Source organism: Dendropsophus ebraccatus, chromosome 8 (assembly GCF_027789765.1).
Source record: "Dendropsophus ebraccatus isolate aDenEbr1 chromosome 8, aDenEbr1.pat, whole genome shotgun sequence".
NCBI lineage: Eukaryota > Metazoa > Chordata > Amphibia > Anura > Hylidae > Dendropsophus > Dendropsophus ebraccatus.
Genome location: NC_091461.1, coordinates 3,345,459 through 3,364,052, shown reverse-complemented (window position 1 = coordinate 3,364,052; position 18,594 = coordinate 3,345,459). Strand labels below are relative to the sequence as shown.

At 45.7% G+C, this 18,594-nt stretch overlaps 1 pseudogene; it reads right to left on the bottom strand.

Annotated features, from left to right (window-relative positions):
• The window catches only part of LOC138799061 (zinc finger protein 585A-like), a 178,240-nt pseudogene that overhangs the window by 17,006 nt on the left and 142,640 nt on the right, over nucleotides 1-18,594 (bottom strand).

Sequence of the window (18,594 nt, the reverse complement as noted above, 5' to 3'; positions counted from 1 at the left end):
TAGTGCCTCCAACCTCTGGAAACTACGGCCTCCTCCACGTCCCCTGGTGTACTGGCCTGTCTCCTGGTAGCACCTCCAGCCTCTGGACACTATAGCCTCCTCCACGTCTCCAGGTGTACTGGCCTGTCTCCTGGTAGCTCCTCCAACCTCTGGACACTACGGCCTCCTCCACGTCTCCTAGTGTACTGCCTGTTTCCTGGTGTACTGACCTATCTCCCAGTAACTTCTCCAGGCACTGGACACTACGGCCTCCTCCATGTCTCCTGGTGTACTGGCTTGTCTCCTGGTAGCCTCCAGCCTCTGGACACTACAGCCTCCTCCACGCCTCCTGGTGTACCGGCCTGTCTCCTGGTAGCCTCCAGCCTCTGGACACTACGGCCTCCTCCATGTCTCCTGGTGTACTGGCCTGTCTCCTGGTAGCCTCCAGCCTCTGGACACTATGGCCTCCTCCGTGTCTCCTGGTGTACTGGCCTGTCTCCTGGTAGCCTCCAGCCTCTGGACACTACAGCCTCCTCCACGCCTCCTGATGTACTGGCCTGTCTCCTGGTAGCCTCCAGCCTCTGGACACTACGCTGAGAAACACAGCAAACCTTCTTGCCACAGCTCGCATTGATGCGCCATCCTGGCTGAGCTGCACTACCTGAGCCACCTGTGTGGGTTGTAGAGTCCGTCTCATGCTACAATGAGTGTGAAAGCACCAACAACATTCAGAAGTGACCAAAACATCAGCCAGAAAGCCTAGGTAGTGAGAGTGGTGTGTGGTCCCCACCTGCAGGACCCTCCGTTATTGAGGGGGTCTTGCTGACAGTGATTGTCAGTCAGTGCTGCTTCCTGAGTGACCAGTTTGATGTCACAGAAGTTTGATTCATTTGGAGTTATATTGTGTCATTTAAGTGTTCCCTTTATTTTTGTGAGCAGTGTACAAATTTCTGATACTGGAGTTCCCCTTCAAACAGGCTTTTGGGGTTCTAACATTTATTTTTATGTGACTTCTGGTGCAGTAAAAAGAAAAGCTATACTCCCCTGCCCTGTTCCCACCACAATTGGGCAGGATATGCCTGCATACCCAGTGTTGGGCTAGAGGACCTCAGAGCGGCAGCGACCATGGGGGTACAGCAGCTTTTCTTGTGTCCGCTGAGCCAGGAGTCATGTAAGTGTTTCAGCCACAAAACCACTTTAAACATTTGAATCAATCATATCGCTGCTGCAGAGGGACATGAAAAGGGGGCAAATCTGTGTACTTGGGGGCCCAGGACCGTGGTGTGCGCCACTGGATGATGTTGTGATACAGCTCTGCCAGTGATATGGATGTCGTGACGCTAGTGCTAGTCCAGCACACAGGTTAGGTGGTAGACCTGCTTTTAGGGGTGGCTGGCTGTACTGTTCCCCTGAAATGGTCGGTGACCTGCCGGGTTGTGATGGGTCCCTTAGGCTCTTGTCACAGTGGTCCGGAGTGGGGAGATGACCCACCCGCACTTTCGGTACCATTACCCACAGAAAGGGGAGAGTGACCCAAGGAGTGTGTAGCTGAGAGGTGCAGGTGCTGGTGCAATGATGATTAAGTCTCAGTAGAATAAATAAAATGACTTTACTATCAGTCTCTTGTGATACAGGATACTTTGGTGATAGATAACTTTTGTGATACAGACTTGGGTTCACTGGATCTGTGCTGGGAGACACTTTAAGTGCTGAGGCAGAATAGCGGTGCTTGCGTAGCTTAGCAGTGAAGAGGAGAGGAGTTTGCCGTGAGAGCCCCTACCCAGGGTAGTAATGTGCTCTGCCAGAACTTGAGAAGAAGAATACTTGTGCCTATGTTTCATCTAAAGCACCTTCTGCCCTGCAGTGACGGGGTACCCGTCCTATCAGGGTGACACAAGTATCAGTCTTGGTTACCTGAGAGTAGCTATGTGTCTGAAATTATCCGGTGTCACCTGCCCTGCGAGATAGAGTACGTAGACTTTAGTAGGTTGCTTTGCTCTATCCGGGTCAGTTCCTCTAAACTAGGACACTGCCCTGTACTTTTCAGAGAGGTTCATGGCATGGGCTGGGGTGATCTTTGACTTGTACTCGTGTTGGGGTCTAACACTGCATAGTGTCTGTAGTTATAGTCTTAGAAGTGAAAGTCTCTGGGTTCTCCATACACGTGTGTCTCTGACTAACACAGGTGGACTGTCCCGGACAGGGATCCTGGCAGAGCCAGACCCTGGCTAAGTTCAGCAGGGATGCCTGTTGTGTGTGTCCTACTCCTCACAGAATCAGAGGGAAACTAACTGACTGACTGACGCTACACTTTCTCTTCCCAAGTGACTACTTCCTACCAGGGTATGTAAGAGCCCCTGTGAGTGATGGAGTAGAGAGTGCGCAAAGAAAGAGGTACAGAGATAGGTAGCAGAAAAGCAGTATCTCCAGAGGATCACAGAATACAAAGGAAAAAACAGTAATCCTTTAGTAGCTACAGCTGTGCAACAAGGGCTGTGGAGTCAGTAAGCCGCAGCTCCGACTCCTGAATTTTATCAGGACCGAAACCAATTCCCGACTCCGACTCCTGCTCTTTCATAAATGGCCGGTCATATACCAGGGGAGTTATTTATCACACTGGCTCAGCAGCTTCTCCCTAATGTCCTACAAGATCCTGGGGCGACTTCTGAGGGACTAAGGAAAGATATAAAGCAGCTTCTCCTGTGTGTGCAGTGAATGCAGCCAGTCTCCAGCCTCCATGTCCTGAACTACTCACAACTAGACTAGATGGAGCAGGTGGTCTTTTCCTGCTGACAGTCTTCTATGTTTCTAACTAAATATTCACCATACACACAGAAACAATGCTAACACTTCCAGATCACTGTAATATAGAGGTCAGCCATAGTGATATAGAGAGGGGTCAGCCATAGTGATATAGAGAGGGTCACACATAGTGATATAGAAGGTCACTGTGGGGGCACGCAATAGCACACACACACACAGCCTGCTGCAGCCATAGCGCGCACACACACAGCCTGCTGCAGCCATAACACACACACACACAGCCTGCTGCAGCCATAGCACACACACACACACACACAGCCTGCTGCAGCCATAGCACACACCACACAGCTTGCTGCAGCCATAGTGCACACCACACACACACAGCCTGCTGCGGCCATAGCACAAATACACACAGCCTGCTGCAGCCATAGTGTGCACACACACACAGCTTTCTGCAGCCATAGCACACATACACACAGCCTGCTGCAGCCATAGTGTGCACACACACACAGCTTTCTGCAGCCAAACGTGCGTTGGGGTGGGGGCCGCCGGTGGACACTTTGATCTTCATTATTTATGGTAGGACACTTTAGTAATCCCTTTCATTAGTTATTATTTATGAATCATTTACTGCACTTCTTTGGTTTGTTTAGCATATACTATTTACTTATGGTTCTCTTGGCATTATATTTAGCACTTTAGTCCACCATTTATTTAATTATTTATTATTTATTTATTTATTTATTTATTTATTTATTTATCCATTTGTGTCCATCTGCAGCAGCCCCCTCATTGTATGTTTGTCGTTTTTAATATTTCTTGTCAGCCATGGTTCATTGTGTATTTATTCATTACTTTGTCACTTTTTTGCAATTTTAACAATAAAATTTATATGTTATAATATGTTAGAGGTTCAGTTGTTTTTCTATTGGTATTTAGCTATGCCACCAAGAATTGGGGCAGTTCTGAAGGCAAAAGGGGTCCAACCCGTTACTAGCATGGTGTACCTAATAAAGTGGCTGGTGAGTGTATATTCATGAGCAAAACTTGTAAAATTCATATCAAAATTCAATTCTACATTTTTTAAAGATTTTTTTTAAAGTTGGAGTTGGTACATTTTTTCCCGACTCCAGCCAAAGCTAGTTCCAACTCCAACTCTGACTCCACAGCCCTGTGTGCAACACATATATATATACACAATCTCATACATAAAATACTGACATCTAGTGGAGAACTAATAAATATCTTTGTTACCACCTTTCTTTTGAGTACAATACTTTTGCGACAGGTGCCATATAAGGAACACCCATGGTGGGACACCACACGGGTACCTGTTGAGACCTTGGAGGTGAGCCGAGACTGTGGTGTAAGCCATAATTTAGTATATGACTTCTATGTTTCCTTTGCACTTGTCTGAACACGGTGATTCCTTCTGCTCCGGTGATTGATTCTCCACCACACCTGTCTCTTACCTGCTGAGTTCCGTCTGCTCAGTAAGCAGTCACCCTTTGTTTTGTTGTGTGATTGACAGCCTGCCTTTGCTCTCATCGTCAGCTCTGTCTTTGATCGGGTCGCTCCTATAGTGTTTGCTTGTCCAGGACTCTGTTTCTATATACCTGTATCTTTATAGCTGGTTATTCTGATCTCAGCAACTGAGGCTTCACTGATCCCTTTTTTGCATATTTAAATTTATAAGGGTGTATGTATCAATTGAGACTCTTGAGTGAGTACTTTGGATTTTTTTCACTGATCTCGCTGAGCTCAGTGATTGCTGTGTTTTTTGGTCAACTTTTCATTGCCTCATTGACCAGAATCCTGCTCCACACTGACGAGGGCAAATACCCCGTCGCAGCTGTCTGTGGATGGATACCTGGCTTTAGTATTGCCTTGTCATGTCCCAATACTCGCAGCAGAGTTAGATTTCTCCAGTATTCTCTTCAGTCTGACACAGTGCTCTCTGCTGCCACCTCTGTCCATGTCAGGAACTGTCCAGAGCAGCAGCAAATCCCCATAGAAAACCTCTCCTGCTCTGGACAGTTCCTGACATGGACAGAGGGGGCAGCAGAGACCACTGTGTCAGACTGAAAAGAATACACCACTTGCTGCAGGACATACAGCAGCTTAAAAGTACTTGAAGACTGGAGATTTTCAAATAGAAGTAAATTACAAATCTAAATAACTTTCTGATACCAGCTAATGTAAAAGAAAAAATATTTAGCTGGAGTACCCCTTTAATTATAGACAACTTCTTTATCATTCACACAAATTTTAAACTCCACTCTGGACTCTAGTTTGTTCTCTTTGGATCCCAAGACATCGTGAAAGTAAAGTGTGGGAGGAAACCATCAAGGACAGCTCCACTCAAATCAAAGATTTAGGAAGTGGAGAGACGTCTCCTATTATGTCAGATATCGGGAACAGCCGCAGCCTCCTGCTGACTACAAGCACTGATATATAGAAGTCTCAAGTCTGTGTTGTTTAATAGGATGCAACTGTTCCTGCAATCTTAGCATGAAAACACCTTCTTTTTTCTGTGAAGTTTTTGATGTCTAATAAGACCTGACTGGTGCGTGAAACATTTCCCACATTCTTCACAGAAAAATGGTTTCTCCCCTGTGTGGGTTCGCTGGTGCGTACGAAGACGGGATTTCATGGTAAAACATTTCCCACATTCAGAACATGAAAATAGTTTCTCTCCTGTGTGGATTTTCTGATGAAGGGTAAAATCAGATTTCTGAACAAAACGTTTCCCACATTCCAAACATGAGAATGGTCTCTCTCCTGTGTGGATCCTCTGATGAACAGTAAGGTCTGATTTTAGAGTAAAATTTTTACCACATTCCAAACATGAAAATGGCTTTGCCCCCGTGTGGCCTCTGTGATGATTGACAAGGTAACGTTTTTGGGTAAAGGACTTTCCACATTCAAGACAAGAAAATGGCTTCTCTCCTGTGTGAATCTTTACATGCTCAACTAGACTATTTTTCTTGACAAAACATTTTCCACATTCAGAACATGTAAACGGCTTCTCCCCTGTGTGGATTTTTTGATGTTCTGTTAGCTTTGATTTCTTGTTAAAACATTTTCCACATTCAGAGCATGAAAATGGCTTCTCACCTGTGTGAATTTTCTGGTGTTGTACTAGAACTGATTTCTGATTAAAACATTTTCCACATTCAGAACATGAATACGGCTTCTCCCCTGTGTGAATTTTCTCATGTTGAATTAGATTTGAGCTTTTAGTGAAACATTTTCCACATTCTGAACACGAATACGGCTTCTCTCCTGCATGGATTTTCTGATGCTGTACTAGAGATGATTTTTTGGTAAAATATTTCCCACATTCCGAACATGAAACTGATTTAATTCCTGAGTGAATCTTGAGATGTTCAACTAGACTGCATTTGTTGATGAAAGATTTCCCACATTGAGAACATGAAAATGGTTTGTCTCCCGTGTGCATTCTCTGGTGATGTGCTAGCTTTGATTTATGGATAAAACATTTCCCACATTCCAAACATGAAAATGGTTTCTCCCCTTTGTGAATTTTCTCATGCACATTAAGACTTGAATTGTTGGTGAAACATTTCCCACATTGGGAACATGAAACCAGATTCTTCCCTGTGTGGATTCTCTCATGGTCTATTAGAGTTGATTTCTTGCTGAAAGTTTTCTCACATTCCCGACATGAGAATGGCTTCTCTCCTGTGTGGATATTCTGATGTTGCACTAGATTTGATTTCTTGCTGAAACATTTCCCACATTCCCAACATGAAAACAGTTTCACTCCTGTGTGGATTTTCTGATGCTCAGCAGGATCTGATGTTTGATTAGAACATTTTCTACATTCTGAACATTGAAGTTGGATCTCTTCTGTGTAAGTTTTCTGAATTAATTTTCCACATTCTGAACATCGAAACTCTTTTTCTCCTGGATAATCCTGTGGAACATTATTTTCCCCTTCTGTGGATGATAAGAGGCTTTGTTCCGAGTCTTTGCTGTGGTCGTCTAGGGAAAAAAATAGAACATTGTTTCAACACAAGGAGCAGAACATCAGAATGACAATTCTCATATTGAAATAGGGGGTTTAAAGGGGGGATCTAAAGGTTTAAAGGGGTTGTGCACCAAAACATTTTTCTTTCAAACGAGCTGGTGCCAGAAGCTGATAGATATTTGTAATTTACTTCTAAGTAATAATCTCCAGTCTTCCAATACTTATCAGCTGCTGTATGTCCTGCAGGAAGTAGCATATCCTTTCCAGCACTTATCAGCTGCTGTATGTCAAGCAGGAAGTGGTGTATTCTTTCCAGTACTTATCTGTTGCGGTATGTCCTGCAGGAAGTGGTGTATTCTCTCCAGTCTGACACAGTGATCTCTGCTGCCACCTCTGTCCACGTCAGGAACTGTCCAGAGCAGGAGAGGTTTTCTATGGGGATTTGCTGCTGCTCTGGACAGTTCCTGACACGGACAGAGGTGGCAGCAGAGAGCACTGTATCACACTGGAGAGAATACACCACTTCCTGCAGAACATACAGCAGCTGATAAGTACTGGAAGGTTGATCCTGGCAATCTATAGATCTGGGCTCAGGGATCAGTGCTGTATATGTATGCTGCTCTATGAGAGATCAGTGCAGTTGTATTAGAGTTCTCCTAGGGGGGACTTCTAATTAATGTGTATGTAAAAAAAAAAAAAAAAGTTTTTTATTAATACAAAATCCCCTCCCCCTTTCCCATTTTATAAATAAAAATAGACATTTGGTATAGCCGCATTTATAATCGTCCCAAACTATTAAATTATCACACAAAAAAAAAGTGCAAAATTGCTGATTTTTTGTCACATCAAATCCTGAAATATTGTAATAAAAAGTGATCAAAAAGTCTCATATACGAAATCAAGGTAACGATAGAAAGAAAAGATCATGGCGCCAAAAATGTCACTTCAGCAGCCCCAAAGAGCAATGGATAACGGCGTTATACAGAGGGGATAGAGCACAGGATAACAGTGTTATACAGAGGGAATAGAGCACAGGATTACAGTGTTATACAGAGGGAATAGAGCACAGGATAACAGCGTTATACAGAGGGAATAGAGCAAAGGATAACAGCGTTATACAGAGGGAATAGAGCACAGGATAACAGTGTTATATGGAGGGAATAGAGCAAAGGATAACAGCGTTATACAGAGGGAATAGAGCAAAGGATAACAGCGTTATAAGGAGGGAATAGAGCACAGGATAACAGTGTTATATGGAGGGAATAGAGCAAAGGATAACAGCGTTATACAGAGGGAATAGAGCAAAGGATAACAGCGTTATATGGGGGGAATAGAGCAAAGGATAACAGTGTTATACAGAGGGAATAGAGCAAAGGATAACAGTGTTATACAGAGGGAATAGAGCAAAGGATAACAGCGTTATACAGAGGGAATAGAGCACAGGATAACAGTGTTATATGGAGGGAATAGAGCAAAGGATAACAGCGTTATACAGAGGGAATAGAGCAAAGGATAACAGCGTTATATGGGGGGAATAGAGCAAAGGATAACAGTGTTATACAGAGGGAATAGAGCAAAGGATAACAGTGTTATACAGAGGGAATAGAGCAAAGGATAACAGCGTTATACAGAGGGAATAGAGCACAGGATTACAGTGTTATACAGAGGGAATAGAGCACAGGATAACAGTGTTATACAGAGGGAATAGAGCACAGGATTACAGTGTTATACAGAGGGAATAGAGCACAGGATAACAGCGTTATACAGAGGGAATAGAGCAAAGGATAACAGCGTTATACAGAGGGAATAGAGCACAGGATAACAGTGTTATATGGAGGGAATAGAGCAAAGGATAACAGCGTTATACAGAGGGAATAGAGCAAAGGATAACAGCGTTATAAGGAGGGAATAGAGCACAGGATAACAGTGTTATATGGAGGGAATAGAGCAAAGGATAACAGCGTTATACAGAGGGAATAGAGCAAAGGATAACAGCGTTATATGGGGGGAATAGAGCAAAGGATAACAGTGTTATACAGAGGGAATAGAGCAAAGGATAACAGTGTTATACAGAGGGAATAGAGCAAAGGATAACAGCGTTATACAGAGGGAATAGAGCACAGGATAACAGTGTTATATGGAGGGAATAGAGCAAAGGATAACAGCGTTATACAGAGGGAATAGAGCAAAGGATAACAGCGTTATATGGGGGGAATAGAGCAAAGGATAACAGTGTTATACAGAGGGAATAGAGCAAAGGATAACAGTGTTATACAGAGGGAATAGAGCAAAGGATAACAGCGTTATACAGAGGGAATAGAGCACAGGATAACAGTGTTATATGGAGGGAATAGAGCAAAGGATAACAGCGTTATACAGAGGGAATAGAGCAAAGGATAACAGCGTTATATGGGGGGAATAGAGCAAAGGATAACAGTGTTATACAGAGGGAATAGAGCAAAGGATAACAGTGTTATACAGAGGGAATAGAGCAAAGGATAACAGCGTTATACAGAGGGAATAGAGCACAGGATAACAGCGTTATACAGAGGGAATAGAGCAAAGGATAACAGCGTTATACAGAGGGAATAGAGCACAGGATAACAGCGTTATACAGAGGGAATAGAGCACAGGATAACAGTGTTATATGGAGGGAATAGAGCAAAGGATAACAGTGTTATACAGAGGGAATAGAGCACAGGATAACAGCGTTATACAGAGGGAATAGAGCAAAGGATAACAGCGTTATACAGAGGGAATAGAGCACAGGATAACAGTGTTGAACAGAGGGAATAGAGCACAGGATAACAGTGTTATATGGAGGGAATAGAGCAAAGGATAACAGTGTTATATGGGGGGAATAGAGCACAGGATAACAGCGTTATACAGAGGGAATAGAGCACAGGATAACAGTGTTATACAGAGGGAATAGAGCAAAGCATAACAGCGTTATACAGAGGGAATAGAGCACAGGATAACAGTGTTATACAGAGGGAATAGAGCACAGGATAACAGCGTTATACAGAGGGAATAGAGCACAGGATAACAGTGTTATATGGAGGGAATAGAGCAAAGGATAACAGCGTTATACAGAGGGAATAGAGCAAAGGAAAACAGCGTTATATAGAGGGAATAGAGCAAAGGATAACAGTGTTATATGGAGGGAATAGAGCAAAGGATAACAGCGTTATACAGAGGGAATAGAGCAAAGGAAAACAGCGTTATATAGAGGGAATAGAGCACAGGATAACAGCGTTATACAGAGGGAATAGAGCACAGGATAACAGTGTTATACAGAGGGAATAGAGCAAAGAAAAACAGCGTTATATAGAGGGAATAGAGCAAAGGATAACAGTGTTATATGGAGGGAATAGAGCACAGGATAACAGCGTTATACAGAGGGAATAGAGTACAGGATAACAGTGTTATACAGAGGGAATAGAGCAAAGCATAACAGCGTTATACAGAGGGAATAGAGCACAGGATAACAGCGTTATACAGAGGGAATAGAGCAAAGGATAACAGCGTTATATAGAGGGAATAGAGCAAAGGATAACAGCGTTATACAGAGGGAATAGAGCAAAGGATAACAGCGTTATATAGAGGGAATAGAGCAAAGGATAACAGCGTTATACAGAGGGAATAGAGCACAGGATAACAGCGTTATACAGAGGGAATAGAGCAAAGGATAACAGCGTTATAAGGAGGGAATAGAGCAAAGGATAACAGCGTTATACAGAGGGGATAGAGCAAAGGATAACAGCATTATACAGAGGGGAATAGAGCACAGGATAACAGTGTTATACAGAGGGAATAGAGCAAAGGATAACAGCGTTATACAGAGGGAATAGAGCACAGGATGACAGCGTTATACAGAGGGAATAGAGCACAGGATAACAGCGTTATAAGGAGGGAATAGAGCACAGGATAACAGCATTATAAGGAGGGAATAGAGCACAGGATAACAGCATTATAAGGAGGGAATAGAGCGATTTTAAGGAACATTTAGTTCCCTAAGTTACATATCGTTGTAATTGTACCTACTTGAGGAACATAGAGAACTGTAGATTTTACCACAGCGCGAACTGCGGAAACACAAAACCCTTTAAATAAAAACAATGTGTCTCCAGCAGCGTCTCCCCCCTCCCCCCAGATAACCCGTCCTGTGTATGTTATAATGTGATAACATGGCCCTCCGGCCCATAGAGATCCTATAATCTATAGCTAGAGACTGCTATACAGGAGGAGAGTCGGAGTCCTCCCGCTATTCCCTATTACTTACCAGGTGTAATAATATCAGTAGGGACGTCCTCTTCCTTACACAGCCGATCACTCCGCACATCCAGCTCTTCTCCTTCTTCTTCTTCTCCTTCCTCAATAACTTCAATTTTAAGGTCTAAAAGATTTTCATCCTGATCCAACAACTAAACCAAATAATAAACTATAATCACCGACATTTACAGAAACCTAATGACACAAAACCTCCATGACAGCCCCGACCATGAGGTTATCCTCCTCTGAGCTGGCAGCGGCAGGAAGAGACCCCCCCCCCCCCAACACCTCCTCATCCTCTTCTGGGATCTGAACCAAACATACAAGTCCTATAAACAGCAGAGATGTACGGGTTGTATCTCATGGCCCCTGCTATCCTCTCAGCGATGTGCGAGGCTGTATGAGAGATGGGCTGTCATACTGCAGTAGAGCCCGACTGCAATCACCACATCAAAGCGGATGACGGACATTACTTCTCCTAATGGCGGACCCCGGCCCAGGAGTATGGATGTGACGAGATCGGCTACTCCTGGACCACAGGAAGCAACAAACATCAGTAACACCATTAAGCCCCTATTACACGTCGGAGGAAGCTGGTGAGTGCAGGGGGGGAGCGTGGGGGGGCTGCCCAGGTGATCGCTACACAACTTCTATTCCGCGGGACAACGGCAGCAGAACATTGCAATCTTACTCGTTCAACATTGTTCATGTTGGCTAATCGTTGTCTTCTATTACAGGGGACGACGATTATCGTTTAGTGTAATAGGGCCTTTACTCTACAACTTCTTAAAACTTATTTTTATAAAGCTGTTGCCCTAGAGTTCCCCTTTAACTATACAGAGCAGCCACCACTGATATAGTCACCGAGGACCCCCGATCCCTCCACAGGAATGTCATGGAGGTAGAAGCATCACTACAGACATTACAGGGTATACAGAACACTCCATGAACACTACACTCATAGATTCAGTGAGCCAAGTGTGAGCACAGAGCGCCCCCTCCATCTACCCGCTCCTCCTGCAGGACAGTGTCATCTCCCCCTCCATTTACCTGCTCCTCCTGCAGGACAGTGTCATCTCCCCCTCCATCTACCTGCTCTTCCTGCAGGACAGTGTCATCTCCCCCTCCATCTCCCTGCTCCTCCTGCAGGACAGTGTCATCTCCCCCTCCTCCATCTACCTGCTCCTCCTGCAGGACAGTGTCATCTCTCCCTCCATCTACCTGCTCCTCCTGCAGGACAGTGTCATCTCCCCCTCCATCTCCCTGCTCCTTCTGCAGGACAGTGTCATCTCCCCCTCCTCCCTGCTCCTCCTGCAGGACAGTGTCATCTCCCCCTCCATCTACCTGCTCCTCCTGCAGGACAGTGTCATCTCCCCCTCCATCTCCCTGCTCCTCCTGCAGGACAGTGTCATCTCCCCCTCCATCTCTCTGCTCCTCCTGCAGGACAGTGTCATCTCCCCCTCCATCTACCTGCTCCTCCTGCAGGACAGTGTCATCTCCCCCTCCATCTACCTGCTCCTCCTGCAGGACAGTGTCATCTCCTCCCGGACAGTCCTGGGGATCCAGAGGAGCAGGACATCTCTCTGGTGGATTCCTCTTACTGGATCCATCTGTAGGAGACACACACAGTGACTGAATACATTGTGTATATGTGATGAGCAGATGATGGGGGGTCTAGGGGACCCCAATACTGCTCTCTCCTTTACCATCAATGAGAGTCTCCTCTTACCCGGTGATGTGAGGGGCCGGTGGTCCTCCATCATGGCCTCCTGGTACAGATCCTTGTGTCCTCCTACATACTCCCACTCCTCCATGGAGAAATAGACGGCCACATCCTGACACCTTATAGGAACCTGACACACACAATGATCCAGTCATCATCCAGACCCATCATCCCTTGTGTTCCTGGATGATGTCCCAGCATTCCCAGCAGCATTGCTCACCTCTCCAGTCAGCAGCTCCATCATCTTGTGGGTGAGTTCTAGGATCTTCTGCTCATTGTTCCTCTCAGGTATCAGTGAGGGAGGTGGAGGCTCCGTGATGGGGCCCCGGGCCCTGCTCCATCCTCCTGACCTGCTGCTGCTGGGGGCCACACACTCTCCACATGTCTTCTTCACTACTGTGTAATCCTGAGGATGGAGAGACCCTGATAAATATCACTATATACAGAGCCCCCACCTCTCCGCCCATGTCCTGTATTATTACTAGAGAGAAGAGGGAGGTCATGTGACCCATCCCCCAGAATCCCTCACCTCTCCGCTCATGTCCTGTATTATTACTAGAGAGAAGAGGGAGGTCATGTGACCCATCCCCCAGAATCCCTCACCTCTCCGCTCATGTCCTGTATTATTACTAGAGAGAAGAGGGAGGTCATGTGACCCATCCCCCAGAATCCCTCACCTCTCCGCCCATGTCCTGTATTATTACTAGAGAGAAGAGGGAGGTCATGTGACCCATCCCCCAGAATCCCTCACCTCTCCGCCCATGTCCTGTATTATTACTAGAGAGAAGAGGGAGGTCATGTGACCCATCCCCCAGAATCCCTCACCTCTCCAGGTCATGTCCTGTATTATTACTAGAGAGATAAGGGAGGTCATGTGACCCATCCCCCAGAATCCCTCACCTCTCCGCTCATGTCCTGTATTATTACTAGAGATAGGAGGGAGGTCATGTGACCCATCCCCCAGAATCCCTCACCTCTCCAGGTCATGTCCTGTATTATTACTAGAGAGAAGAGGGAGGTCATGTGACCCATCCCCCAGAATCCCTCACCTCTCCGCTCATGTCCTGTATTATTACTAGAGAGAAGAGGGATGTCATGTGACCCATCCCCCAGAATCCCTCACCTCTCCGCTCATGTCCTGTATTATTACTAGAGAGAAGAGGGAGGTCATGTGACCCATCCCCCAGAATCCCTCACCTCTCCGCCCATGTCCTGTATTATTAGTAGAGAGAAGAGGGAGGTCATGTGACCCATCCCCCAGAATCCCTCACCTCTCCAGGTCATGTGACCCATCCCCCAGAATCCCTCACCTCTCCGGTCAGCAGGTAGATGATCTCCAGGGTGAGGTGTAATATGGAGGTCTCTCTTCTTTCTTGCTCCATCCTTGGTGGATCCGGCAGGTAGAGGAGCAATCTCTTACACTGTAGGGAGCTGAATGGGAGGAAGGATCAGCAATGTCCTCATTCTGCAGAGGAGAGAAACTTCCAGACACTTTAATGTGGAGAATGAGAAATGAAGCAGAAAGTAAGATGTGGCTGCTGTAATCTGCAGCTTCCTGGCTGTATATACAGAGCGGTGACTATAGAAGAAGGAATCTCTGTATATAGTGAGGTATAATGGAGCCGCCCATCCCCCAACCAGGAACTTATACATCACGTTACATACTGGTGCTGGAAGGACCTGTGTGATGTCACCATCATGTGACCGGTCACATGGGAGGGGGAGGAGTTAGCTCTCATGTGATCACACGTCTTCTGTGTAAGGTTATATTCACATGCGGTAGAAATGCGACTGTATGTGTATACACAGTCACTGGGTGTCCATTAGAGATGAGTGAGCATGCTCGTCCAAGCTTGGTACTCGATGGTGCTGGTTACTCGGACGAGCATCTCACGATACTGGACACAATGGCGTCTTCCTCTTCCTGCATGTTTGGCGGCTTTTTTTCAGCCAATCATCATGCAGGAGAGTCTTTGGGAGCTTGTGGCATCACGTGGGACCCATACATGTGGATAGCAGCGATTGGCTGGACAGATCAGATGACCTGGGCGTATAAGAATCAGGTCCCGCGATGCTCCCGTCAGACGCAGGCGGGAAGAGCATAGGGGGAGAGCTGCTGTCTGTCAGGGAGAGCGTTAGGCAGGGAATTAGTGTGCAGTTAGGCAGGAATTTGACACAAAGAACCCAACAGTCTTTCTAAGGGCTTAACATTTTTAAAACTTATTTATTTATTTTTTTGCTACTCTTGGTTGCTGGCTAGAACTTGTAGTGCAGCTGTCAGGAGTCAATTTGTCCTGTTGCTAACATTCTCTTGGCTGGCTGGGATCTGTAGTTCATTATACCTATCCTCACTGTGCTGCACCTGTCCATTTCCGTGGGGTTTCCATCATTTTCTGAGGTTTCCAGGTTTTCAGGCAACCTTCTCTGTGCAGAGCTTTGGTCCCCTGCAAAAATGCTCGAGTTTCCTATTGACTTTAATGGGGTTCGTCACTCGAAACCAGCACCCGAGCATCGGGAAATATTTGTCATGAGTATCGAGCACAGCATTTTAGTTCTCGCTCATCTCTAGTGTCCATTATACACAGTCACTGGGTGCTGGTTGTACATTATACACAGTCACCGGGTGCCGGCTGTACATTATACACAGTCACCGGGTGCTGGTTGTACATTATACACAGTCACCGGGTGCTGGTTGTACATTATACACAGTCACCGGGTGCTGGCTGTACATTATACACAGTCACCGGGTGCTGGTTGTACATTATACACAGTCACCGGGTGCTGGTTGTACATTATACAGTCACTGGGTGCTGGTTGTACATTATACACAGTCACCGGGTGCCGGCTGTACATTATACACAGTCACCGGGTGCTGGCTATACATTATACACAGTCACCGGGTGCTGGTTGTACATTATACACAGTCACCGGGTGCTGGTTGTACATTATACAGTCACTGGGTGCTGGTTGTACATTATACACAGTCACTGGGTGCTGGTTGTACATTATACACAGTCACTGGGTGCTGGTTGTACATTATACACAGTCACTGGGTGCTGGTTGTACATTATACACAGTCACGGGGTGCTGGTTGTACATTATACACAGTCACTGGGTGCTGGTTGTACATTATACACAGTCACGGGGTGCTGGTTGTACATTATACACAGTCACCGGGTGCTGGTTGTACATTATACACAGTCACCGGGTGCCGGCTGTACATTATACACAGTCACCGGGTGCCGGCTGTACATTATACAGTCACTGGGTGCTGGTTGTACATTATACACAGTCACTAGGTGCTGGTTGTACATTATACACAGTCACTGGGTGCTAGGTGTACATTATACACAGTCACCAGGTGCCGGCTGTACATTATACACAGTCACCGGGTGCTAGTTGTACATTATACACAGTCACCAGGTGCTGGTTGTACATTATACAAAGTCACCGGGTGCCGGCTGTACATTATACACAGTCACTGGGTGCTGGCTGTACATTATACACAGTCACCAGGTGCTGGTTGTACATTATACAGTCACCGGGTGCTGGTTGTACATTATACACAGTCACTGGGTGCTGGTTGTACATTATACACAGTCACTGGGTGCTAGGTGTACATTATACACAGTCACCGGGTGCCGGCTGTACATTATACACAGTCACCTGGTGCCGGCTGTACATTATACACAGTCACCGGGTGTTGGTTGTACATTATACACATTCACTGGGTGCCGGTTGTACATTATAGACAGTCACTGGGTGCTGGCTGTACATTATACACAGTCACAGGGGCTGGCTGTAAATTATACACAGTCACTAGGTGCCGGCTGTACATTATACACAGTCACTGGGTGCCGGCTGTACATTATGCACAGTCACTGGTTGCTGGTTGTAAATTCTACACAGTCACTCTGTGCTAGGTGTACATTATACACAGTCACCTGGTGCCGGCTGTACATTATACACATTCACTGGGTGCCGGTTGTACATTATAGACAGTCACCGGGTGCCGGCTGTACATTATACGCAGTCACTGGGTGCTGGCTGTACATTATACACAGTCACCTGGTGCCGGCTGTACATTATACACAGTCACTGGGTGCTGGCTGTACATTATACACAGTCACCGGGTGTCGGTTGTACATTATACACATTCACTGGGTGCCGGTTGTACATTATAGACAGTCACTGGGTGCTGGCTGTACATTATACACAGTCACTAGGTGCTGGCTGCACATTATACACAGTCACTGGGTGCCGGCTGTACACTATGCACAGTCACTGGTTGCTGGCTGTACATTATACACAGTCACTGGTTTCTGGCTGTACATTATACACAGTCACAGGGGCTGGCTGTACATTATACACAGTCACTGGGTGCCGGCTGTACATTATACACAGTCACTGGGTGCTGGCTGTACATTATACACAGTCACTGGGTGCCGGCTGTACATTATGCACAGTCACTGGGTGCCGGCTGTACATTATACACAGTCACTGGGTGCTGGCTGTACATTATACACAGTCACAGGGGCTGGCTGTACATTATACACAGTCACTGGGTGCCGGCTGTACATTATACATGTTCACCGGGTGCCGGTTGTACATTATACGCAGTCACCGGGTGCTAGTTGTACATTATACACAGTCACCGGGTGCCGGTTGTACATTATACGCAGTCACCGGGTGCCGGCAGTACATTATTCACGGTCACCGGGTGTCGGTTGTACATTATAGACAGTCACCAGGTGCCGGCTGTACATTATACACAGTCACTGGGTGCTGGCTGTACATTATACACGTTCACCGGGTGCCGGCTGTACATTATACACAGTCATCGGGTGCCGGCTGTACATTATACGCAGTCACTGGGTGCCGGCTGTACATTATACACAGTCACCGGGTGCCGGCTGTACATTATACACAGTCAAAGGGTGCCGGCCATGGAGGCAACCAAAGCTCCTCTACCCCATCTCCTGTGGTGTCTCAGACCCAATTCCAATTACCAGTGCCATCAGCAAGAGAGCTCCTGGCGAGCCGAGCAGTTTCCCAGACTCCGAGACGTGGGATTTGGAGAATCTTTTTGAGGAGTTTTCTGACAGGTAAGAATTGCAAGGAAGTGGTGAGACTTACCTTACATATAATGTAGTACATACAGTATAGAACTCTTGGACGTTTGACCTATATAACTACAGTTACTGGCTGTAGACACTAGAGTCCCCAGTTTTAACTCTTTATTACTTTGCACCATATTAATATATACTGGATAAAAGCTGCGTTTTAACCATTTGTAGTCCTCATAGACTATAGGACTTATATGTGTGAATAATTAAGTACCTAACATGAGGACTTTATTGCACCTTTGTAATTAATCGAGTACACAGGTACCTCAGGTACTATCTTAGTCCTACTCCTTTTCTAAGGTTGAGATTGAAATCCAGCCAGTCTGGTAATGGCCGTTTTTTTGTCTTACAAATTGAATAGTGACTTTCATACACCTGAAGCATTACAGGTTTTCTCTAAAGAAACTATACCGATAGGACAAACAGACATTGTATCGGATTTTAAGCAGCCGATACAAATCGTAAACCGCTCATGGTAGGAAATATCAAGCCTGGAGTCTTATATACAAAAAGGAATAGTATATCGTGGACTTGCACTCCGACGACCAAGAAGTCACCAGAGGGTGGGAAAATCTTCTGACACAGCTCATTAAGGCTGATGAATTACCTTCTAAATTACAAACAAACACAAGTTTAAAAAGTCAACAAACAACTTGACAAAAAAATTCAAGAAATACAAACTTTCTGGTCAAACTGATTTCAACAGACGTGAAACAAATCTACAAAAAAAACATTGA